The 26,350-nt window shown below is 41.4% G+C and overlaps 1 protein-coding gene and 1 pseudogene across 4 annotated transcripts in view; one reads left to right on the forward strand and one right to left on the reverse strand.

Moving 5' to 3' along the window:
• LOC141133431 (venom factor-like) overlaps positions 1-26,350 on the reverse strand; it is a 681,995-nt gene that overhangs the window by 329,774 nt on the left and 325,871 nt on the right. The gene's annotated exons all lie outside the window — the stretch shown is intronic.
• On the forward strand, positions 8,410-10,418 carry LOC141133432 (posterior protein-like; annotated as a pseudogene).

A 26,350-nucleotide genomic window follows, 5' to 3' on the forward strand; every position in this document is an offset into this window, starting at 1 on the left:
TACATCATCAACAACTCAAATTTACTTTGGCGTTTCCAGCTACCCTCCAACTTAAAGCCCCGAATGGCGACCAACTCTCCTTCCATGACCCAAAAGAAGTTGAGGCTTTCCTACGATCGCTACGCTCAGGCCCCAACCTCAGCCCCTCTCCTAGAGGGGCTCCTGTCAACCGTGCTCTAGACCAAAGGAGCCCACGCAAAGACTCTCCAAGACGATTTAGAGCCTCTGCACCGGACCACCACCGCTTCACACCTCGCTGAAGACCATTATCACGTTCCCACATTGTTATGCCTCACCGCCTCGCCTCTAACGGCTATGGTGGTTCAACTTTTCAACGAGATGTCTTATTCAAGAGAAAAAAGTAAAATTTTTCCCTCAAGCTTGTTCTCTCTTCCTCCCCAGGCAAATCAGCTACTGGTAGGCCAAGCAGTACTCTAATGTTTTACATATTGTTTACATATTGTTAACTGGTTAACTTGATTTTGTTATACCTCAGTTGTCGATTTTCTCCCCTGGCTCTCCTATGTAACCCACTCCTCCTTTAATATTGCACAACCCAAGCTGCCAATACACATCACCCCCTTAATTATGGGTTTTAAATACAGCAGTCTCTGGGTCTTGCGATGGGAGCTGGCCTACACAGTTGACTCCATGTGGAAAAAAGCGAAGTTTATTGAATATGTTTTATTGTTTCTCTTTTCTACCCCCCTCATTCTAGACCCCTCCCTATATTACGCACCCCCATCCTATGGTACATACACCCTCAGTGGTTATACAAACCCTCGTTCAGACAGACTAAACCCCTCCAGAACCCGGCCTACCCTCACATCACACCACCACATAATAACCTGTGAAGATCATGTAATATCTGCACATACACCCCCAGTGACCCCCCCTATATGAAACTGGTCTCCTGTAATGTTAAAGGGCTTCGTTCACCTAATAAGAGAATGAAAATCCTCCGTCACCTTAAAAGACTCAAAACCGACATTGCCCTGCTCCAAGAAACCCACCTTTCCAGCTCTGATTTCCACCGCATGAAAAAATTATGGGTAGGCACGGTACTAGGCTCAGATTCCAATGGACGCAAAGCAGGAGTCTTGATACTCATACACAAAAACCTCCCATGTGAGGTCCTATCTGTTAAATCAGATTCACAGGGATGCCTTCTCTTGGCCCACATTAAATTAGGAACCAAGGATATGATAGTCTCAAACATCTATGAGCCCAATAACCCCACAAAGCAATTTTATAGTGAACTTTCAACATGGCTCCTTAGTGACCCGACTCTCCCACATATAGTCGGCGGAGACTTTAACTCCACAGTTCACCTAATAGATGACAGATCCACTCCTAAGCGCACATGTCTCCCCCCAGATCACGATTCACAAACTTTACTAGCCTCCCAGATGGAATCCCTCCACTTACATGACATTTGGCGACTCCGGCACCCAGCTGACAGAGAATTTACTTTTTACTCCAATCCCCACAACGTCTTCACCAGAATTGACTATCTCTTCTGTTCAGACGACCTTCTACCACTGATATCCGACACGGACATTCACGACATTGCCATATCCGACCACGCACTAATCTCGACTATGATCGACAACCCTGAATTACACCCGAATCCTAAAATATGGTGTTTCCCATCTTATCTCCACAACAACTCTGACTTCCGACAATATATGGAAAACGCCTGGTCAGAATACACCTCGACCAATGCTGGACATTCTGACAACCCCAATCTATTCTGGGAAGCAGGCAAAGCATTTCTCAGAGGCTGTGTAATCTCTTATGCTGCATCCTTTAAGAGAAATACACTCAAAAAATACAAACAAGCCAGCTCCCGACTGCACCTAGCCCAACGATCACTATCCATAAACAACTCCACTGATAATAGGAAGGCATGGCAGTCAGCAAAACAATCCTTTGACACTTGGGCCGAAACCCTAGAACAAACAAAAAAAGCTTACATGGATGCCACCCTCCATAAATTTGGCAATAAGGCAGGTAAACTCCTGATCAATTTATGTAGGGGACCCTATCGTCCGACACATATCACATCTCTCCGTGACTCTTTGGGTAACATAAAAACCATCCAAAAAGACATAAATGAAACCATGCTACAATACTATTCCTCCCTTTATGCACCAGACCCCATAAATGCTTCGACAGCACAATCTTTTCTTGAAAAGGTAACCCTCTCTCAAGTATCACCTTCACAGTTAGATGCTCTAAACGCCCCTATCTCCCTCCATTAAATTTCTACTGCAATTAAAAACCTAGCTCCTTCTAAAGCCCCAGGCCCTGATGGATTCACAGGAGAATTCTACAAGTCCTTACAACCAATCTTAGAACCCACACTCCACAAAGTATATCAACACATATGGTCTGGGGGCGCATACCTACCCACGAGCAACCAAGCCATTATCAAACTGCTAGCCAAGAAAGGTAAAGACCCCCAAGAACCAGGCTCATACAGGCCTATTTCACTTCTAAACCTGGATGTCAAAATCCTTTCCAAAATTATTGCCACAAGATTAGCCGATATCATACCCTCTCTGATACACCCTGCCCAATCAGGGTTCGTGAAAGGCAGAACTGCCACCATGAACATCAGGAAGGTAATGATGGCCCTGGAACATGCCAAATGCAACTCAGAGGGAAACTATGCCATCATCACCCCGGATGCGGAGAAAGCCTTCGATAACGTCAGTTTCGAATGGCTGTCTTTGGTCATGACTAAAATGGGATTCTCCGGTTCTTTCGCCCATCTTATAAACACCATGTACACCGCCCCGGCTGCTAGACTGGTGGCGGCAGGCCTCCTATCAGAGAAATTCCGCCTCCATAAAGGAACTCGGCAGGGCTTCCCCCTATCACCGCTCCTCTTTAACATTGCATTAGAACCATTATCTAGATATTTATGCCACGTAGCCCCACTAAATGGCATTCCCATTGGCAAACAGGAACTTCGCACCTCACTCTTCGCGGACGATGTCCTTATATTCTCAGCAAACCCCTCCTCTGAAATGTTCACGATTAAATCAATCTTTGACCAATTTAGACTATGCTCGGGCCTTCGCATAAACTATAACAAAAGTGAAATCCTCCCCCTAGGCACCGTGTCCAACCCTTCTTGGACACAGAACTCCATATTCTCGGTAGCACAATCCCACATCACTTACTTAGGCATAAAAATAGGAAAACTACCCTCCTCTATCACCTTAACTACCCCCCATTACTCAAAAAGATCTCTCAAGAACTAGTAAACTGGATGGATCTGCCTCTTTCGCTACTGGGAAGATGCCATCTAGTGAAAATGGTCAGCTTCGCCCGCCTACTCTATCCACTACAAACCATTCCCTTACTCTTGCAGCATAGACACAAAAATTCTCAATGATGCAATCTCCAAATTCTTATGGCGAAATAAGCGACCACGAATTGCACTCACTAAGCTTTACCTTCCCAGGCGCGAAGGGGGTATTAGTCTCCCTAATGTAAGGATCTACAATTTAGCCTGCCTCTTGAGGATAAGTTTAGATTGGGTAGCTCAAACATCTTGTTACTCCAATTTCCACCTGGAAACTGAAATGGTTCACCCATATTCCCTGGTAGCTCTCCTTCAAGTGGAAATCCATTCCTCCACCCCTTCAACATAACCTCCTACTTCGGGACACAGCAATTGCCTAGAGGGAGATCCGGAAAAGCCTCAAACTCTCACCTTTTATTTCTAGACACCTTCCAATACAAGGAAACCCGTGCTTTCCCCCAGGTCTGGAACGCCAGCCATATATCACCTGGCAACAGAAAGGCATCTCTGACTTTTCCTCGCTTTGTGATTTAGAGTCTGGCCGCCCCATCCCTTTCAAGTCATTAGCGGAGAAATTCCAACTTCCCCAGTCACACATCTTCCAATATGGTCAATGCATCAGCTTTCTCAAAAACGCTTGCAGAGAGGATCGCAAAAGATTTAAAACATCCCTCTCGGACTCTCTTCTTTTAAAGGGCTCCTACAAAATCTCAGACATATACCAGCCTCTCCTCCTAAAAGTCATTCCCTCACTGGAGTCCTCATCAGCAGCTAACTGGGCAAAAGACTTCCCTGATGCCGACTTAGTTAACAAATTACTTCAAGGCCTCAACACTGTTCACAAACTGGTGCCTAAAGAATCTTGGAGGGAAACCCAACTTAAGATTGCTCATCGAGCTCACATACCTTTCCTCTCGAACAAACAAGCGCAAACCACCCATACATGCCCCTTATGTCTACACCCCAGGCCTTCTTTGACCCATTGTTTCTGGTCATGTACTTTCATATCCGCCTTCTGGGACCAAATCCTACAGTACATATTTGAGGTGACCCTGCTAAAATTACCTAAGGACCCCCTACTCCTCATTTTCGGACACTGGGACCCCCAGCTGTTACCCCGGTCACCGAACTCTACCCTCTCATGCAAGGATTGGATCCTGATATGCCTCCTATTCGCTAGAAGAGCCATCCTAAAAAAACTGGATCTCCAACGCATGTCCCAACACCTCTCAAATCAAAAGGGATCTCCTACAACTGCTCTACAAAGACAGGATCAACATGGACTTAACGCACGAAAGGACCAAGACACGCTTCCACCACAAATGGGGAGCTTTTATGACCTCAACACTCTCCCCCATGGATATAGTTCATCTCAAGACTTTCTCCTTCCTATATCACGATCCCCCCCCCCACCTTAGATGGAATGCTTCCTCCAAACCAAGGATCTACAACATAAGGATTCCAACTCTTACCAAATACTACAACATAGTACAAGACATCTTTGCGCTCTTAAAAACTCCATCTTCCCCCCCACATAGGAAGGTGGTGACCACAATTGTTACAAATGACATTAATGTTATTACCATAAAAACTATAGTTTTTTTTACCTGTACTTTCTACCCACAGGCTACATTGTTCATCCAAAACATGAACTTGGTGCTCTTTTTCTCCACCCCCCCCCCCCCATGTATATTTTGTTTTCTTTCTGGCTTTCCTCCACTCACCTCCCTCCCCACTCCACACCTTATGTGGGGTACATCCAGTAACATTCTTCTGGCAATCTCAGAGATCCCTCCCCCCCTACCTAGATCCATCCAGTTTATTTCCTCTTTCTCACATAGAAGGTTACCTTTGACCCCATACCCAAGGCTAATTATTTTTATCAGCTGTTCTGTATCGCTACTTCATACCAGGCTGATGTTCTTTTGTTATATTTGTAGAAAATACAAAATACAATGATACTTTTTTTTATGTTATTCCCTGTATGTTACATCTTTCAATAAAATCTATTTAAAAAAAAAATAAATAAATAATGCTTAAAGTGAATCAATAAAAGTGTAATATTCCTTTAAATTTCGTACCTGGGGGGTGTCTATAGTATGCCTGTAAAGGGGCGCATGTTTCCCGTGTTTAGAACAGTCTAACAGCAAGATGACATTTCAAAGGAAAAAAGTCATTTAAAAGTACTCACGGCTATATGAATTGTCGGTCCGACAATACACATAAAAGTTCATTGATAAAAACGGCATGGGATTTCCCCACAGGTGAACCCCGAACCAAAATGTAAAAAAGGCAGGCCGCAGGAAAAGAGGGGGGACAAGAGAGCGGCCCCCCCTCCTGAACTGTACTAGGCCATATGCCCTCAACATCGGGAGGTGCTTTGGGGTCCCCCCCTAAGCACCTTGTCCCCATGTTGATGAGGACAAGGGCCTCATCCCCATAACCCTTGCCCAGTGGTTGTGGGGGTCTGCTGGCGGGGGGCTTATCGGAATCTGGAAGCCCCCTTTAACAAGGGGACCCCCAGATCCTGCCCCCCTGTGTGAAATGGTAAGGGGGTACAAAAGTACCCCTACCATTTCACAAAAAAAGTGTCAAAAATGTTAAAAATGACAAGAGACAGTTTTTGAATATTCCTTTATTTAAATGCTTCTTCTTTCCATCTTGTTTCTTCTATCTTCTTTCTTCTATTTTCTATCTTCCTTCGGTTTCTTCCTCCATCTTCTACTTCTTCTTCCTCCGATCCTCTGCTTCTTGCTCTGGTGTTCTTGTCCGGCATCTTTCTCCGTGGTGTCTTCTTCTCTTCTTTGTTCTCGGCCCGCTCTGCATCCATGATGGGAGGCTCCCGCTGACGCACGGGGGACTTCCCCGAGGCTTCCCCGTGATGTCAGAGGGGGCGGACAGGGAAGTCCCCGTCAAGTCCCCGTGTGTCAGAGGAGGGTGGGGTCACCGGGTGGCCCCGCCCTCCATTATTTAAGAACCGTCAGAAGACGAGAAGTGTCACACAGTGGGAGCCTCCCATCATGGATGCAGAGTGGCCCGAGAACGAAGAAGGGAAGAAGATGCCGCGGAGGAAGATGCCGGACGAGAACACTGGAGCAAGAAGCAGAGGATCGGAGGAAGAAGAAGAAGATGGAGGAAGAAACCGAAGGAAGATAGAAGATAGAAGACAGGGGGGGGCGGGATCTGGGGGTCCCCTTGTTAAAGGGGGCTTCCAAATTCCGTTAAGTCCCCCGCCCACAGACCCCCACAACCACCGGGCAAGGGTTGTGGGGATGAGGCCCTTGTCCTCATCAACATGGAGACAAGCACCCTCCCAATGTTGAGGGCATGTGGCCTGGTACGGTTCAGGAGGGGGGGCGCTCTCTCTCATCCCCCCTCTTTTCCTGCGGCCTGCCAGGTTGCATGCTCGGATAAGGGTCTGGTATGGATTTTTGGGGGGACCCCACGCCATTTTTAAAAAAAAATTGGTGCGGGGTTCCCCTTAAAATCCATACCAGACCTGAAGGACTTTTTTTCCTTTGAAATGTCATTTTGCTGTCAGACTGTTCTAAACACAAGAAACATGCGCCCCTTTACAGGCATATTATAGACACCCCCCAGGGACGAAATTTAAAGGAATATTACACTTTTATTGTTTCACTTTAAGCATTATTAAAATCACTGCTCCCGAAAAAACGTCCATTTTTAAAACTTTTTTTGCATTGATCCATGTCCCCTGGGGCAGGACCCAGGTCCCCAAACACTTTTTATGACAATAACTTGCATATAAGCCTTTTAAATTAGCACTTTTGATTATTCATGTTCAAGTCCCATAGACTTTAACGGTGTTCGCGTGTTCAAACACATTTTTTGTGCCTGTTCGCATGTTCCGGTGCAAACCGAACAGGGGGGTGTTCGGCTCATCCCTGGCAACAGGGTCTGGTGTCATACTTCTGGAGTTTCTCTGTCAATGTTACTGCGTTTATGGGTAACAGTGTTTTGGTATTATCCAGAGTTTGAATTGGATCTATCATAAATCCGTTACATATCTGTTTCCTATTCCCAAAGATCACCCAGGCTAATCCTTGCAATTCCATGGTTTTAAAAGGGTTTCTTTCTGATTGATAAAACCAAGCATTTGCTTTCCTGGGGGCGGTCTGGAATGTCGTTTCAGCTCTTGGCTCCGGACCATCTATTGCTATAACGCAAACTTGAAATGGGCCATGGCTGACAGGATGATTGATGACGGTGGGTGACAAAGATCAAAGGATCAACAGGCACCTAAAGATTGACATGGACAATGCCAAAGTACAGCAGGACAGACAGTACTGTTGAGAAGGACTGCCCCATAAATACTGTGATTTGTCAAAAGTCTAGATGGGATGGCAATGGGGTTGGGTTTGAATGGTGTATGATCAAAGTATAAAAGACTGAGCAAGGAAGCGAAATAGCCCCTTCCCCTTTGGATCATGGCTTGGGCCTAAGCCTCATGGCGATGGCCCTCTCTTCAACATCTGAGCATAGCGGGAAGAAACAAGCCTCTCAGTGGGCCTTGTGATAAGTATTTATGATGTTCTTGTATTATATGTTCTGATTGTTGGTCTGTGTTTGTAATATCTTTCTCTAGTATTTCATGTCAGCTTTCTTATTTCCTTGGGAATAAATAAGACTTTATTACTTATAAACCGTGTGTGTGGTTTCATAGCTATCCTTGTATTATTGTGATATCAACAGTAACATGTGGTCAGAGTTTTAATAGATTAACTAAATATAGGGATTAGACAAATTAATATACAGATACAATAATATTTATTGTATCATATTTACTTCAATTGGCACCTCAGAAAGCGTGTGGTAATCCTAAAAGCCGCATAGAACCTACAGGACAGAAGTGCTCAGATACAAGCCAGCTGATAACGCATCAGAAACCGAAAGGGCTGTAAGTGTGGTGAATCTTTTCTATGGATATGCAAAAGTTTAATTGTTTTGAATGATATCAGGTAAGAGTGGTAATGAATGAAGAATATTGAATGCTAGAAGAGCAATTCGTTTTTTTCGTGAGTTGTAAGAGCTAAAGGTAATTGAGTTTGGTTTATTACTCAGTGCAGTGTTGGAACGTTAGTACTAATAGAATTGTGTATTGTGTGGATTGTATAGTTGTGAAATGAAACTTGTGTATACATATGTTAAAAAGTACACCTCTGCCAGTTATCATTCATGTGCAGATGAACCTCTTAAAAGCCAGTGTAATGTACTATTGTCTCAGTGTCAGCAACATAATAGCAGATTAATGGGTAAACAGCTAAAAAAGAAAGTGAAGAAAAAGATGTTGGCAAATGAAATTGCAGTGTTGCTCAGAATTAAATTTATATCTGAGCAAATGGGGGGAAGTGGGAAGCAGAGAGGAGACGTCTCAGGGAGGACATAGAGAAAATCAGTGAAAACCTTCTAAAGATTGCAACAGCCTCCAGTAGTGAGGTGGATGAATTGCGAGCTACAGCAGGAAATTTGTCAGGAAGAAACAATGAGCTAAAAGAACAGCTTCAGAGGTGCAGCATGGACTGCAATATGAATAGCAAACTTTTAGAGTCATTGCGAATAAAGTTGTCAGAGATGTAAGAGTCGGTTATATCTTTAGAAAGAAAATTAGCAAATGCAAACTCCCAGCTTCTTACTACAGAGCAATGTATAGTATCGCTCAATGAGCACAAAGGAACATGCCAATTGGTCAATATCTGCATAGTCAATGAGGAGAAGGGCCGTGATGATACACAGTCAGCTATTGCACCTATAGCTTCGAAGCAGAATAACAGTTTGATTACAATCCAAGAGAGATTTACTTTGTGCCAGATTCTGGGTGAATTTAATGCCCTGGAATTACCAATGAGTCTGTCCAATAAATTTGAGGCTCTAGTGCTTAAATTCCATTTGAGTAATGAAGATGCATGCTCTCTTCTAAAAGCATGGCTACCAGGATCTTTGGCAGGCCAGTTATCTGTACAGGTTAATGATAACTTAACAGATGCAGAGGTGCAGAGGAAAGAGTTGCAGCGTATTGTGGACAGTCATGATAATGGTATGAGTGATTTGCAACAAATGAAATTTAGGAGAGGAGATGACCCAATATTGTTCCGCAGTGAGGATCTTGCATTGTATATGAAAGTGTTCAACTATCCTGACTTATTGGAGGATGATGTAAGTTTCATATACTCAATGGCCAATAAGTGTTATGTAAGCTATTCCACTAGAATGGCTCTGAGAAATGCTAGGTCCTACCAAAATTTTGTCAATATCCTGCGAGACTTCTGTCAAGAGTCCAGTAAAAGGGAGTACGGGTCGAAGGTAGATGTATCCATAATAAGCAGAGGTACAGGAAGGCAAAGAGAGTTCAGACGTTTTAAATGGAATAGACATGCACAGAGATGTAAAGCCCTTAACATTGCTAGCATGGAGCAGGAAACCCCAGAAATACAGGTATCTCAAATGAAACCCCCCACCCAGGACAGGGACAGCATAGCGCAAAGAGAGAAAAGAAAAAAAGGGCGCACCAGCCATGTGTATTATCCTTTGGATGTAAGTTTATTAAAACCAATAATAAAAAGAAACTACTCACAAGCAGTTATGGAGATCTCACAGAATAAAAGGTATTCAACTGACAGCATGCAGTCAAGGATGAGCAGGGCCCTACAAAGATCACAGAGGCATACACAAGGATAACTGCTAGCTGACACGTTTCGAGGGGAACATCACCTCTTTCTCAGAGCACAGCAGTAACTCCTCCTTCAGCAGTCCCCATATATATGTGTGTGCCTATGAATATTCACATGAGCCTTCAGACAATCAGAACGAATGTTGAAGGCCCCTCCCTTAACCGCCCCCAGCCCCATAAGCTGTACAATTAAAAAAAAAAATGTATAGTGAGTGAATAATAAATAAATAATAATTAAATAATAAAAAATGGTAATTAATAATGGTAAAGGTATTGCTACCGATCATGATAATATTATTATTAACAATAGTAATCACAATATAAATAAATAAATAAAGAACAAGGGGAAACACTAGACCAGAACAAGGGGAAGCACTAGACCCTTGTCAAGGGTGCTGACATACTGCACTAGATGCGTGGAGATGGTAAATAGACAGTGCCTCACATTCCATAGTAGGGTTTGAAACAGGAAAATCTGGATGCCGCACACCGGATAAAGTTGAAAACATCTTCTTTATTGTAAAACTTGGATCATAAAAACAGGACAATCAGGCGGGTGGTACAGACACAGCTGACGCGTTTCGCGCTCTAGTTCGAGCGCTTACTCATAGCTGACAAATATTGGGATGACTGTCTTATATATCTTAATAAGAGATACCACATGACTTCATGGTCACTCATCTAATGGATATCAGCTGAAAGCTGATTGTGCAAAGTCTCAGCATCTGCTATCAAAGACATGTGCTACCCAATAAGAAAAATTCTTATGGATATGACTTTTTAAAACAACAGCGAATAAATAGGAAAATATATACATATATATATGTATATATGCACACATATACATATATATATGTATGTGTTTGGATATGTGAGAGAAGTGAGATAAACACACAATATGTATGAACAAAGGGGGAGTGTGATGCAACTTAATTGTGTTAAAACAAAATGCAAAAAAGCACAGTAACAAATGAGTGAAAAATTAGTGAGTGGAAAAAACTGTATATATGTAAAAAAGGTGTAAAAGTGTGTAGACCTGAATTTATATGTAAAACGCATGACTACAGCAGTGTATGTGCACTACTAGTAAAAAAAAAAAATTATATATATTAAATACATAAATAAGTAAAAATAAAAATAAATAAATATGTGCATTAATAATTGATAGTGAAAATTGAATATGTGCACCAATAGGTAATGCAATGTAGCCATATGCAAATATTAATGATAATAAAAAAGTGAAGATGAAAATAGAATAAGATATAGTGAAAGAAATTAATGAGATTGAGTTTGAAACATAAAATCCAAATTGTAATTGTATATGTATACAAGCCGTTTAAATGTCAAAGTATGGGATGCATAATGAAATAGATAGCCAAATTATTTGGTTGAACCAGTATATATACATGAACGTGGTTTTGATTCCAAGATAGTGTGTAAAATATAAGTAAAAAGGTGAATAAAAGAAAATGTCAAATAACTGAACAAGAACCATGTTATGGTGCTGTCAGTTTGAGTGATAAATTGTGCATGGGGATCGGCTTGTGTATGAAGGTGTCAAAAGCCTATCAGAGCGATCGCAACTAAAAGTGAAGTGTCTTGTGTGTAGCAATCAATCTGAGCGATTGATCATGAATAGAGATCGGCTTGTGTGTGGGTATATCAAAACCCATCGATGCGGTCACAGAAACCATATTATGGTGCTGTCAATCTAAATAATTAGTTGTGAATCGGAATAGGTTTGTGTGTGGACGTATTAAAGCCTGTCAAAGTGCACGCATCTAAAGGCAAAATGCCTTATGTATAGCAATTAGTTTAAGTAGTTGATCCTGAATAGAGATCGGTTTGTGTGTGGGTATATCCAAACCTGTCAAAGCAATCACATATAAAATTGAGATGCCTTGTATATAACACAAGGTTTATAAGCAGTGGGTGGTGGTCCCACCACAGACCAAGTGTGTAAAAAAAGGGGTTGTCAAAGTAATAAATAAACATAGATGTAAGTATGGTATAGCTGGAGCAATAGAAACATATGAAGTGCCCTGCGATGTGATGTAAAACTGCATGTGATAGAGCAGCAATGTCTCTGTGAACTGGGAGCGCATCAAGCTGTTCAGCAAATAAGGATAAAATTAAGAATAAAGAGTGGGCATGGATGTTTAAATAGAAATGTATCAGTGAGTATAGCAGTGTGATACATAGTTTCAATAGGAACGGCAGTTGTATATGTGGTATGTAAGCTGGCTATAGAAGGTAAAGATGTTGCAAAAAAACGGGAGTAAATATTGAACCACAACAAATAACAATATGCTGAATGTTGTGTTAATGGCGTCTCATGTAAAGGATTATATTTAGCAATACATGTCAGCAGATGCCGGACCACTAAACAACTGACCATCTAGTAATTCACATTAAAATGTACAGAGACTGTGAGCACACTAATACATGATCCAGATGATAATGCGTCCAGTAAGTAGAAAATTAGTAATATATCAATACGCAGGTAGGCACCTGAAAAATTGATGCGAATCCAATCTATAAAGATGATGGAAATATATTACCATACTATATCACAATGAAAATGATATCGTTCTATGTCATTTAAATTGACCACACAACTTCTAAGCATATACATGCAGCAAGTTACAAAACGAAAAGTATATACATACAATTATGAGAACAGGTCTATGCTTTATATGCAGAATAATGAATTTAGAATATGAATGCATGATGAAACATTATTATAATTAAGATGTTATTTTTGGAACATATATATATAAATCTGCGTGAAAATATTTAACATATATCCATACATATATGTGTATTAAGTAGTTTGTTCATGAGGTGAGAATTTGTATTGAGTAAAATATCAATCTATAGATCCAAGTATGGACATAAATATAAATGATAAAGATGAAAAATTAATAAATGAAAATGTTGAACAAACAAAATAAAATTTTCTTTTTTCTTATATTATTAACAATGTATTATGGATGTCCAGTAAAAAATCATCACTCCTTATTGTTTGTTGTGTGTGAGGATTTTTATGTTTTATAAAACATTCTCTATTTGTTATGTAACCTAATGTTAATAAACAAAATGGACACCATAGAACCATGTTAAAAATATATATTTCATACCTTCATGCTAACCTCTATATGTCAAAGTTCTTGACCTTCAATCACTGGTATAATGAGTGAAGGGTTCATCCAAACCATGTTAAACTAGTCAAAAATATAGACTATTATAATATGTTTGATGTAAGGTGTGAGAGCATAAGCCTGGAGGTTAGTCGAGGTAATAATCCATGTCTTGGCACCTAACTGACTGGAGTATATAATAAGGCAGTAGAGAACAACTGGAAAATGGAAGAGGGTAATGTAAGATTATTATGATTTTTATGATGAAAATGTTTATGATTATATATAGTTCGGTAAATTACTCATAATAATAGGAAACATCCCATTCATAGTTGAGGCCTAAGGGAATCCTCGTATTTAAAGAAAATATCCAATATACCTCGCGCTTGCACAGCAGCTGGAATCTGTCCCCTCCTCTGACAGGTATGACCACCTTTTCTATGCCCTAGATGGAGAGGCTGGATACGTCTTTCTGGTGCACAAAAATCCAATGTTTAGCCTCATTGGTTAGTTTGTCCTTTTCAATGTCATATAAGTGATCGTATAAACGATCTCTGAGGTGTCGGGTCGTTCACCCGACATATTGGTTTTGGCAGATGTCGCAAGTGATAACATATACTATAAATTGGGTTACAATTAATAAATGAGTTTATATTGAAAGATTTGCCATTGGTGCAAGATTTTACTTGATTTCCCTTCTTTATATGGCCGCAATAATTGCACCCCTTTTTACCACATTTGTAGTTGCCAACCAAATTCAACCAGTTTGAATTGGTTCAATTAGTTGGTACCAAACTGGGTGAAAGAAGGCTCCCCAAAGTGGGTGCCCTACGAGAAACCACCTTGATACCCCTAGAGAGGATGCTGTCAAAAGCAGCATCATTGTGTAAAATTGGAAGGTATTTGGTAACAATTTTCCCTATTTGGTTGAATTCCGAGCTGTATGGCGTGGAAAATACCGGGGTAGTAATGGAAGGGGAAGTGATGTGGGGTTTATCTTGTAAAAGTGTCTGCCTAGGGACAGTACTTGCTGTAGTGAGTCCTATTAACAAGAGCTGTACCGTATCCCCGGTCTCTAAACCGTTGGGCCATGTTGTTAGCTTCACTTTGGAACCTTTCAGGGGTACTGCATAGGCGTTTGAGCCTTAGAAATTGACCATAAGGCACACCCCGTATGGTGTGCTTAGGATGTGCTGAGTCTGCTCTGAGAAGGGTATTGCCCGCAGTGGATTTCCTATATAAGGTGGTGTGAATGGAATTGCCTGCACCTGTAAGTTTGACATCTAGAAATTCAATATTTTCCAAAAATAACATCTTAATTATAATAATGTTTCATCATGCATTCATATTCTAAATTCATTATTCTGCATATAAAGCATAGACCTGTTCTCATAATTGTATGTATATACTTTTCGTTTTGTAACTTGCTGCATGTATATGCTTAGAAGTTGTGTGGTCAATTTAAATGACATAGGTGTCCGTTTATGAAGCAGTGAAATCTATTCACTGCTTCGTTCTCCGGCATTCACAGTGAAGAATCTTCTCCTCTGTGTGCCAGTTTATGAAGCGGTGTAGATCGCTTCACCTTTGGAGGAGTGAAGAGATCTACAAATGCTTCAAATAGTGGAGAACGTCCCCTGATACTGGAATCTCGTGAGACTTTACGAGATTACAGCACCAGATGTCAGTTTATCAAGCAGTGATAAATTATCACTGCTCAACGGCCTGGATTAATGTTAATAAAATAATGTGTCCCCCTACATTATACACATATGTATACACACACACACACTATATATACATGTATATACACACACATGATATATATATACATATACACATTATATGTATATATGTATAAATATGTATAAACATAAATATGACATGGGGACATGCTTACAGTGTTGGGGGGTCTGAACGAGGCATAAGGAAGTTAAAAATCTTCCTCCTTCCCCCTCAGATCCCCCCAGATTTCCTCTTCACTCCCCGATTCACCACCTCTGAGCTGGTGAACCTGGGAGTGTGAATTCTGACTCAGATCACCAGTGAAGCAGTGAGATCACCGCTTCATAAACTGGCCGTTACTGTGTCATTCAATGAGGATTCTCCGTGTGTAGAGATAATCGGCGGGAGAACAAGTTCAAACATGTTCTCCCCCGATTATCACTGTTTCATAAACTGTTTATGGACTGTGATCAGCGGTGATCCTCGGGATCACCGCTGATCACTGCTTCATAAACGGACACCATAGAATGATATCATTTTCATTGTGATATAGTATGGTAATATATTTCCATCATCTTTATAGATTGGATTTCCATCAATTTTTCAGGTGCCTACCTGCGTATTGATATATTACTAATTTTCTACTTACTGGACGCATTATCATCTGGATCATGTATTAGTGTGCTCACAGTCTCTGTACATTTTGATGTGAATTACTAGATGGTCAGTTGTTTAGTGGTCCGGCATCTGCTGACATGTATTGCTAAATATAATCCTTTACATGAGACGCCATTAACACAACATTCAGCATATTGTTATTTGTTGTGGTTCAATATTTACTCCCGTTTTTTTGCAACATCTTTACCTTCTATAGCCAGCTTACATACCACATATACAACTGCCGTTCCTATTGAAACTATGTATCACACTGCTATACTCACTGATACATTTCTATTTAAACATCCATGCCCACTCTTTATTCTTAATTTTATCCTTATTTGCTGAACAGCTTGATGCGCTCCCAGTTCACAGAGACATTGCTGCTCTATCACATGCAGTTTTACATCACATCGCAGGGCACTTCATATGTTTCTATTGCTCCAGCTATACCATACTTACATCTATGTTTATTCATTACTTTGACAACCCCTTTTTTTACACACTTGGTCTGTGGTGGGACCACCACCCACTGCTTATAAACCTTGTGTTATATACAAGGCATCTCAATTTTATATGTCATTGCTTTGACAGGTTTGGATATACCCACACACAAACCGATCTCTATTCAGGATCAACTACTTAAACTAATTGCTATACATAAGGCATTTTGCCTTTAGATGCGTGCACTTTGACAGGCTTTAATACGTCCACACACAAACCTATTCCGATTCACAACTAATTATTTAGATTGACAGCACCATAATATGGTTTCTGTGACCGCATCGATGGGTTTTGATATACCCACACACAAGCCGATCTCTATTCATGATCAATCGCTCAGATTGATTGCTACACACAAGACACTTCACTTTTAGTTGCGATCGCTCCGATAGGCTTTTGACACATTCATACACAAGCCGATCCCCATGCACAATTTATCACTCAAACTGACAGCACCATAACATGGTTCTTGTTCAGTTATTTGACATTTTCTTTTATTCACCTTTTTACTTATATTTTACACACTATCTTGGAATCAAAACCACGTTCATGTATATATACTGGTTCAACCAAATAATTTGGCTATCTATTTCATTATGCATCCCATAATTTGACATTTAAACGGCTTGTATACATATACAATTACAATTTGGATTTTATTTTTCAAACTCAATCTCATTAATTTCTTTCACTATATCTTATTCTATTTTCATCTTCACTTTTTTATTATCATTAATATTTGCATATGGCTACATTGCATTACCTATTGGTGCACATATTCAATTTTCACTATCAATTATTAATGCACATATTTATTTATTTTTATTTTTACTTATTTATGTATTTAATATATATATATATATATATATATATATATATATATATATATATATATATATATATATATATATATATATATATATTTTTTTTTTTTTTTTTTCACTAGTAGTGCACATACACTGCTGTAGTCATTTGTTTTACATATAAATTCAGGTCTACACACTTTTACACCTTTTTTACATATTTACAGTTTTTTCCACTCACTAATTTTTCACTCATTTGTTTCTGTGCTTTTTTGCATTTTGTTTCAACACAATTAACCACTTCAGCCCCGGAAGGATTTACCCCCTTCCTGACCAGAGCACTTTTTACAATTTGGCACTGCGTCGCTTTATCTGCTAATTGCGCGGTCATGCAATGCTGTAACCAAACGAAATTTGCGTCCTTTTCTTCCCACAAATAGAGCTTTCTTTTGATGGTATTTGATCACCTCTGCCGTTTTTATTTTTTGCGCTATACACGGAAAAAGACCGAAAATTTTGAAAAAAAATGATATTTTCTAATTTTTGTTCTAAAAAAAATCCAATAAACTCAATTTTAGTCATACATTTAGGCCAAAATGTATTTGGCCACATGTCTTTGGTAAAAAAAATGTCAATAAGTGTATATTTATTGGTTTGCGCAAAAGTTATAGCGCCTACAAACTAGGGTACATTTTCTGGAATTTACACAGTCTTTAATTTATGACTGCCTATGTCATTTCTTGAGGTGCTAAAATGACAGGGCAGTACAAAACCCCCACAAATGACCCCATTTTGGAAAGTAGACACCCCAAGGAAATTGCTGAGAGGCATGTTGAGCCCATTGAATATTCATTTTTTTTGTCCCAAGTGATTGAATAATGAAAAAAAAAAAAAAAAAAAAAATTACAAAAAGTTGTCACTAAATGATATATTGCTCACACAGGCCATGGGCATATGTGGAATTGCACCCCAAAATACATTTAGCTGCTTCTCCTGAGTATGGGGATACCACATGTGTGGGACTTTTTGGGAGCCCCGAAAACCAATCACTGCCTTCAGGATTTCTAAGGGCGTACATTTTTGATTTTACTCCTCACTACCTATCACAGTTTTGAAGGCCATAAAATGCCCAGATGGCACACCCCCCCCCAAATGACCCCATTTTGGAAAGTAGACACCCCAAGCTATTTGCTGAGAGGCATGTTGAGTCCATGGAATATTTTATATTTTGACACAAGTTGCGGGAAAGTGACAATTTATTTATTTATTTATTTTTTTTTTTTGCACAAAGTTGTCACTAAATGATATATTGCTCACACAGGTCATGGGCCTATGTGGAATTGCACCCCAAAATACATTCTTCTGCTTCTCTTGAGTACGGGGATACCACACGTGTGGGACTTTTTAGGAGCCTAGCCGCGTACGGGACCCCGAAAACCAATCACCGCCTTCAGGATTTCTAAGGGTGTACATTTTTGATTTCACTCTTCACTGCCTATCACAGTTTCGGAGGCCATGGAATGCCCAGGTGGCACAAACCCCCCCCAAATGACCCCATTTTGGAAAGTAGACACCCCAAGCTATTTGCTGAGAGGCATGGTGAGTATTTTGCAGCTCTCATTTGTTTTTGAAAATGAAGAAAGACAAAAAAAAAAATTTTTTTTTTCTTTTTTCAATTTTCAAAACTTTGTGACAAAAAGTGAGGTCTGCAAAATACTCACTATACCTCTCAGCAAATAGCTTGGGGTGTCTACTTTCCAAAATGGGGTCATTTGGGGGGGGGTTGTGCCACCTGGGCATTCCATGGCCTCCGAGACTGTGATAGGCAGTGAAGAGTGAAATCAAAAATTTACGCCCTTAGAAAGCCTGAAGGCGGTGCTTGGTTTTCGGGGTCCCATACGTGGCTAGGCTCCCAAAAAGTCTCACACATGTGGTATCCCCGTACTCAGGAGAAGCAACAGAATGTATTTTGGGGTGTAATTTCACATATTCCCATGGCATGTTTGAGCAATATATCATTTAGTGACAACTTTGTGCAAAAAAAAAAAAAAATAATAATAATTTGTCTCTTTCCCGCAACTTGTGTCACAATATAAAATATTCCATGGACTCGACATGCCTCTCAGCAAATAGCTTGGGGTGTCTACTTTCCAAAATGGGGTCATTTGGGGGGGTTTGAACTGTCCTGGCATTTTATGCACAACATTTAGAAGCTTATGTCACACATCACCCACTCTTCTAACCACTTGAAGACAAAGCCCTTTCTGACACTTTTTGATTACATGAAAAAATTATTTTTTTTTGCAAGAAAAATTACTTTGAACCCCCACACATTATATATTTTTTTAAAGCAAATGCCCTACAGATTAAAATGGTGGGTGTTTAATTTTTTTTTTTCACACAGTATTTGCGCAGCGATTTTTCAAACGCATTTTTTGGGGAAAAAACACACTTTTTTACATTTTAATGCACTAAAACACACTATATTGCCCAAATGTTTGATGAAATAAAAAAGATGATCTTAGGCCGAGTACATGGATACCAAACATGACATGCTTTACAATTGCGCACAAACGTGCAGTTTTACAGGTTACCACTTTAGATTTACAGAGGAGGTCTACTGCTAAAATTACTGCCCTCGATCTGACCGTCGCGGCGATACCTCACATGCATGGTGCAATTGCTGTTTACATTTGACGCCAGACCGACGCTTGCGTTCGCCTTAGCGCGAGAGCAGGGGGGACAGGGGTGCTTTTTTTTTTTTTTTTTTTTTTCTTTATTATTTTTTTATCTTATTTTAAAACTGTTCCTTTCATTTTTTTTTTTTTTAATCATTTTTATTGTTATCTCAGGGAATGTAAATATCCCCTATGATAGCAATAGGTAGTGACAGGTACTCTTTTTTGAAAAAATTGGGGTCTATTAGACCCTAGATTTCTCCTCTGCCCTCAAAGCATCTGACCACACCAAGATCGGTATGATAAAATGCTTTCCCAATTTCCCAATGGCGCTATTTACATCCGGCGAAATCTAAGTCATAAAATGCTCGTAGCTTCCGGTTTCTTAGGCCATAGAGATGTTTGGAGCCACTCTGGTCTCTGATCAGCTCTATGGTCAGCTGGCTGAATCACCGGCTGCATTCTCAGGTTCCCTGTTGAGACAGGAGAGCCAGAGAAAAACACGGAAGACGGTGGGGGGGGGGGCATTCTCTCCCACTGCTTGTAAAAGCAGTCTAGAGGCTAATTAGCCGCTAGGATTGCTTTTACATGAAAGCCGACCGCTGGCTGAAAAGAATGATACCAAGATGATACCTAAACCTGCAAGCATCATTCTGGTATAACCACTCAAAGTCGTGAATGCTGTACCTGAAGACAAAAATATGGTTAACAATAAAGCACAGTAAACGGTAAAGTATAAAAAATTGCAGACCTGAAAAGCAAACATGATAAAACATAATAACAATAAAACATTGCAGAATAGAATACAGTAAAAAAGAGCAGAACAATAGAGAGAATAGAGAGAGAGAGAGAATAGAGAGAGAACAATAAAACGACAACTATTATTTTTTATTTTATATTTTTGTTTGTGTTTTTTTTTTTTTTTTTTTTTTTACACTTTTTTTGTAACTGTAACTTTTATAACTGTAACCGGTTCCAGGTTCGGGTCTCTCAAAATGCGATGGCATCTTGGGAGACCCTGTGAAAGTGTGTCCTAGTCTGTGCAATGCTGTACCCTACGCTAATACTCAACTAGTGAATGGTAGCGTTCAAAACATTCACCAATGCAAAGACCAGGATTGTCAGGACAGGAGGGACAATAATAGCGGGTGTCACGCCTATATCCGCGCTTGCTGCAGACACGACATCTTTTTTGGGGGGTTCGTTGGGTAGTGGTACTCGGGAGGACATAAAAATGCCTCTCATGCAGCCGACTGCATTTGGTTGGGGATGTGAATGGGGGAAGTACGGGCGCTGCAGAAGTGGTGGGTTCCCAATTAGGATTGGCGAATGCAGCAGGAAGGGCACTATGGGCACGACGGGCCTGTGTTTGTCTTCTTGGTGGCAGCGGGACACTATTTGTGCTTGCCACCTCACCAGCTTGAACTGCACTTATGGGACTCGCCACGTCACCAAGTGTTACTGCAGTGCTGGTTTGACTACGACCGGGGTGTACTAGGCCGCTGGCGCTTGCCAGTTCACCAAAAAGCTACCAAAAAAACTGTTAACGATCGCAGGGATCAGGCCTGACTCTGCGAACGCTGCAGTTATGCATTTAGTGTTTTGTAAGTGACAGTGATCGATCGATACTGCACTTGGGTGGGCTGGGCTGGGCCGGGCGGAGGGGCAAAACGCAGGTGCTAGCAGGTATCTGGGCTGATCCCGCTAACACTGCGTTTTTGTGAACCCTAAACTGCTGGGGACGCCAGTATAGATCTGATCGGATCAGATATTGATCAGTTCAGATACTATACCACTAAGGGAGGTGTACGGTGCGTGCGTGGGTGTTAGCGCTACTGGCACTAACCTGACGCTGCCTGGGGCTGGTGCTTGCCAGTTCACCAAAACGCTACAAAAAAAACTGTTAGCGATCGCAGGGATCAGGCCTGACTCTGCGAAAGCTGCAGTTATGCGTTTAGTGTACAGTGATCGATCGATACTGCACTTGGGTGGGCTGGGCTGGGCCGGGCGGAGGGGTAAAACGCAGTTGCTAGCAGGTATCTGGGTTGATCCCGCTAACACTGCGTTTTTGGGAACCCTAAACTGCTGGGGACGCTAGTATAGATCTGATCGGATCAGATATTGATGCGTTCAGATACTATACCACTAAGGGAGATGTACGGTGCGTGGGTGTTAGCGGTACTGGGACTAACCTGACGCTGCCTGGGGCTGGTGCTTGCCATTTCACCAAAATGCTACCAAAAAAACTGTTAGCGATCGCAGGGATCAGGCCTGACTCTGCGAACGCTGCAGTTATGCGTTTAGTGTTTTGTAAGTGACAGTGATCGATCGATACTGCACTTGGGTGGGCTGGGCTGGGCCGGGCGGAGGGGCAAAACGCAGGTGCTAGCAGGTATCTGGGCTGATCCCGCTAACACTGTGTTTTTGGGAACCCTAAACTGCTGGGGACGCTAGTATAGATCTGATCGGATCAGATATTGATCTGTACAGATACTATACCACTAAGGGAGGCGTATGCTGCGTGCGTGGGTGTTAGCGGTACTGGCGCTAATCTGACGCTGCCTGGGGCGACGCATATCACCGTCGGGTGATCAGGGGGCTAAATCTTTATTCGGTAATAAACGGCGGGTGCCCTGACACTATAAAAAATAAACAAACTAACCAGCGTCACCCGTAACGGTTATACAGTGATCAGTGGTGAAAGGGTTAACTAGGGGGCAATCAAGGGGTTAAAACATTTATTAGGTAGTATATGGGGGTCCCTGTCGCTATAAAACGCTGACGGCGAACCTAAATATTTACGTCCCTAACTAGCTACACCAGCGACACTAATACAGCGATCAGAAAAATGATCGCTTAGCGACACTGGTGACAGGGGGTGATCAAGGGGTTAAAACTTTATTAGGGGGGGTTAGGGGGGTATCCTGGACCTACAGGGGGCCTAACACTCACTGCCCTGACACTGTAACTGTCACAAACTGACACCAATACAGTAATCAGAAAAAAAAAAAAAAAAAAAACCTGCGTGGTGTCAGTTTGTGACGGGGGGGGGGTGATTGGGGGGGGATCGGGGGGCGATCGGGGGGGGGGGATCGGGGTGTTTTGTGTGCCTGGCATGTTCTACTGTGTGTAGTGTGTTGGTGCACTTACATTGCAGTCTTCTCTCCTCGGCCCGGAACGGAAAATACCGAGCCGAGGAGAGATGACATAATTTCCTCTGCCTCTGTGTACAATACAGAGGCAGGGAAATGATCCCATTGGCTGAGAGCGATCGCGAGGGGGGGGCCACGAATGGATGGCCTCCCCCTCACCTCCGATCGCCGGGGGAGATTTGCCGACCGCCGCAGGCACCGGGGGGGGGTCCGATCGGACCCCCCACCCGCGGGCAGGCAAGGACGTACATACACGTCCTTTTGCCTGCCCGTGCCGCTCTGTCGACGTATATAGTCGTGCGGCGGTCGGCAACTGGTTAAGTTGCATCACACTCCCCCTTTGTTCATACATATTGTGTGTTTATCTCACTTCACTCACATATTCAAACACATACATATATATATGTGTATGTGTGCATATATACATATATATATGTATATATTTTCCTATTTATTCACTGTTGTTTTAAAAAGTCATATCCATAAGAGTTTTTCTTATTGGGTAGCATATGTCTTTGATAGCAGATGCCGAGACTTTGCACAAACAGCTTTCAGCTGATATCCATTAGATGAGTGACCATGAAGTCATGTGGTATCTCTTATTAAGATATATAAGACAGTCATCCCAATATTTGTCAGCTATGAGTAAGCGCTCGAACTAGAGCGCGAAATACGTCAGCTGTGTCTGTACCACCCGCCTGATTGTCCTGTTTTTATGATCCAAGTTTTACAATAAAGAAGATGTTTTCAACTTTATCCGGTGTGCGGCATCCAGATTTTCCTGTTTCAAACCCTGCTTCAATTTGCATTTAGCCAGCACCTGGGACTCCTCTCCTCTGAAGGATTCACTAACACACACCTGAAAGCAAGTTCTCCTGTGCGGTGATTCATTTTCTCTGTCTCACATTCCATAGTAACAGGGTCCATATTGGTCCCCTTAGTAACTGCTCATGGCAGCTGTAAGAAGCGAAGGGCCGCGCCGTCAGGCCTGCACCATTACCATGGCGCACGCCTACTTCCTGGCTGGTATTGCAGCTTGAAACGCACGCCAGTGTATCTGTGCTCCAGGCTAGAGGAAAGGGTGGGCCTGGCGTCACTTCCTCCGCGTCATCCGTCGCTCGCCAATGATGTGGGCGGCGGAGAGCGGATCAACGCCATATTACTGTAAGCAGTAATAGGAGGTCAGAGAGAAATATCTACCATAGGCGTAAAGGAACCGCTCATTTAGCTGGATGAATAAAAGCAATTACTATGCCCCAGTATAATCACACAGCCACCAATCGGGCAGTGATACAAGCGGGATAAAAAATATATAATATAAAGAGTGGGGCCCCTATAAAGACCCAAAAGAAGAACTTAATTAAAAGCGCTAGCAGATTACCAAGAGGCTAATAAAAACAATAAACAACAATAATAATGTAAATATACAATATACATGTATATAGCCGTGCATACATGCCATATATATTAGCTTATAGTGAAAAAAAAAATCATTGATCAAGGACTGGTATATGGGAGAATATCCGTAGAATTATCGGGACTTCCCGGACAAGAATTAATCGAACAGGGGATGCTGCTGAAGGAGGTATACACATGCTGCAATCGACAGTAACATTTTGAACATCCTCCACCCTTCCCATTTATCTTTGCGCTCTATTCCGTCTTCTGGTTCTACTTCAACCCCATCGGTACACTATTACAGATTTCGTTGACACAAAAAATCCAGTCCCGTATTTTGGGGCTTTCCATTTCCTGCCATCTCTTTGGTATCTGACTTTTTGCTACATTCAGTAAAATAGGAACAATAGATGATTGATATTGTGAAACTGACTCCGCTGTCCCATGGAACAAACACGTCCATGGGTCTTCCAATATATCTTTATTAGTTACTTCCTTTATTAGCTGTAAGATTTTCTTCCAGAATACTTTGATGATGGGACATTCGCACCAAATGTGGGCCATTGTTCCTATGACTTTACATCCTCTCCAACATTCTGCGGATTTACTTATTTTGTCTGGTGTTGCATACCACCTTGCTAAGCACTTAAAGTTTGTTTCAATCATCCTAGTATCAACTGAGGTACTGTGCATTCAAAAATGTTTCTAAACTGTGTTTGCTGCATTGTGTACCCAGTTCATTTTCCCATTTCTTGATGTAGGGCGGTACAGTCAGATCCTCTTTAGCTGCTAGAATTTTGTAGAGTCGAGAAATATTATTCTTTGATGTTTCTCTCTTACAGAGCTGCTCTAGAAGCCTGTAATCTTCCTCGCCCCTAATAGGCTTTCGGAAGTTTCTCCACAAAATGCAACAGTTGGTTGTACCGCCATGCATCAATCACCATAAAATCTGTGTCTAGGCTTAACGCGTGATAAGTGCAAATTTTACCTTTTTTAATAATGTCTTATAATTATGCGTTTCCATTTTTTATCCAATTTCCTCCCACCCCCCTCATCCCCAGTTCAAAAAATGTATTGTCCTTCAAATATATCAGTGGTGAATTATAGTCCCAATTATTTTCTGAGTGAGTCTGATCCCATAATTTTAGTGTAATATGTGTTAACTCAGATGTTTTTGTGCCCAGTAGTCCATACTATGTGTCCTAGTTGTGTACTGCTCATGTTATGTTCAATATTGACACATCTCTTGTCTGAGACTTCCCTTGACCATTCCATCACCCGTGAAAGAGCCACTGCAATGTAATGTTTTTTAAAATCGGGGATAGCCAAACCTCCCTGTTTTTCCCCCTACTCAAAACCATATATGCTATTCGTGTTTTTTGCCGCACCAGACAAACCTCACAATTATTCCTCGTAAAGCTCTCAAATAACCCTGTGGGAGAGTGATTGGAAGCATCTGGAACATATAAAGGATTTTCGGCGCCAGAACCATTTTTACTGTATTAATGCCGCCTATCCAAGAGAGAGGGGGCATTGATATTTTTTTTAGTATCCTTCTTAATCTCGTCAAGCAACGGTATATAATTTATTAAATATATTTTCTTCAATGAGCTAGACAGTTTAACTCCTAGGTATTTTATGTCCCTTTTCCATGGGAAATGAAATTCCCTGGAAAGTTTATCTTCTTCTTGTTTGTCTATATTAATATTTAAGATTTCAGACTTGCTGAGGCTGATTTTAAAATTAGAGATATCAACGTATTTTTTCAAAATCCTCAGCAAGTTTGGAATCAAAATTCTTGGGTTGGTAATATAACAGAGTACGTCATCAGCAAACGCTGCGAGTTTATGTTCCTCAGTCCCTATCTTGACCCCACTGCAGTCTGGGTTGTTTCGTATAGTAGCCAGTAGGGGTTCTAGGGTTAGTACGAATAGAAGGGGTGACAGAGGGCACCCCTGTCTAGTTCCATTCTCCATTTCAAATGGTTTGGACAGAACCCCATTCACTTTGACGGATGCCGAGGGGTGGTTGTATAGTACTTTAATCCACTTAATCAATCTTGGCCCCACTCCCATCATTTCCAGTGTTTTTATCATGAGTTCCCAGTCTACCCTGTCAAACGCTTTTTCGGCATCCATTGACAGGAATAGCCCTGGGGACTCACCAGAATTAATGGATTCAAGAAGAAGTAATGAACATACCCCGTTATCCCTACCTTCCCTTCCTGGTATAAAACCTACCTGGTCCGGGTGCACCAGGGAGGGTGGTCATCTTTTCCTTCAACCTGCC

The sequence above is a fragment of the Aquarana catesbeiana genome, linkage group LG03 (assembly GCF_042186555.1).
Source record: "Aquarana catesbeiana isolate 2022-GZ linkage group LG03, ASM4218655v1, whole genome shotgun sequence".
Lineage (NCBI taxonomy): Eukaryota > Metazoa > Chordata > Amphibia > Anura > Ranidae > Aquarana > Aquarana catesbeiana.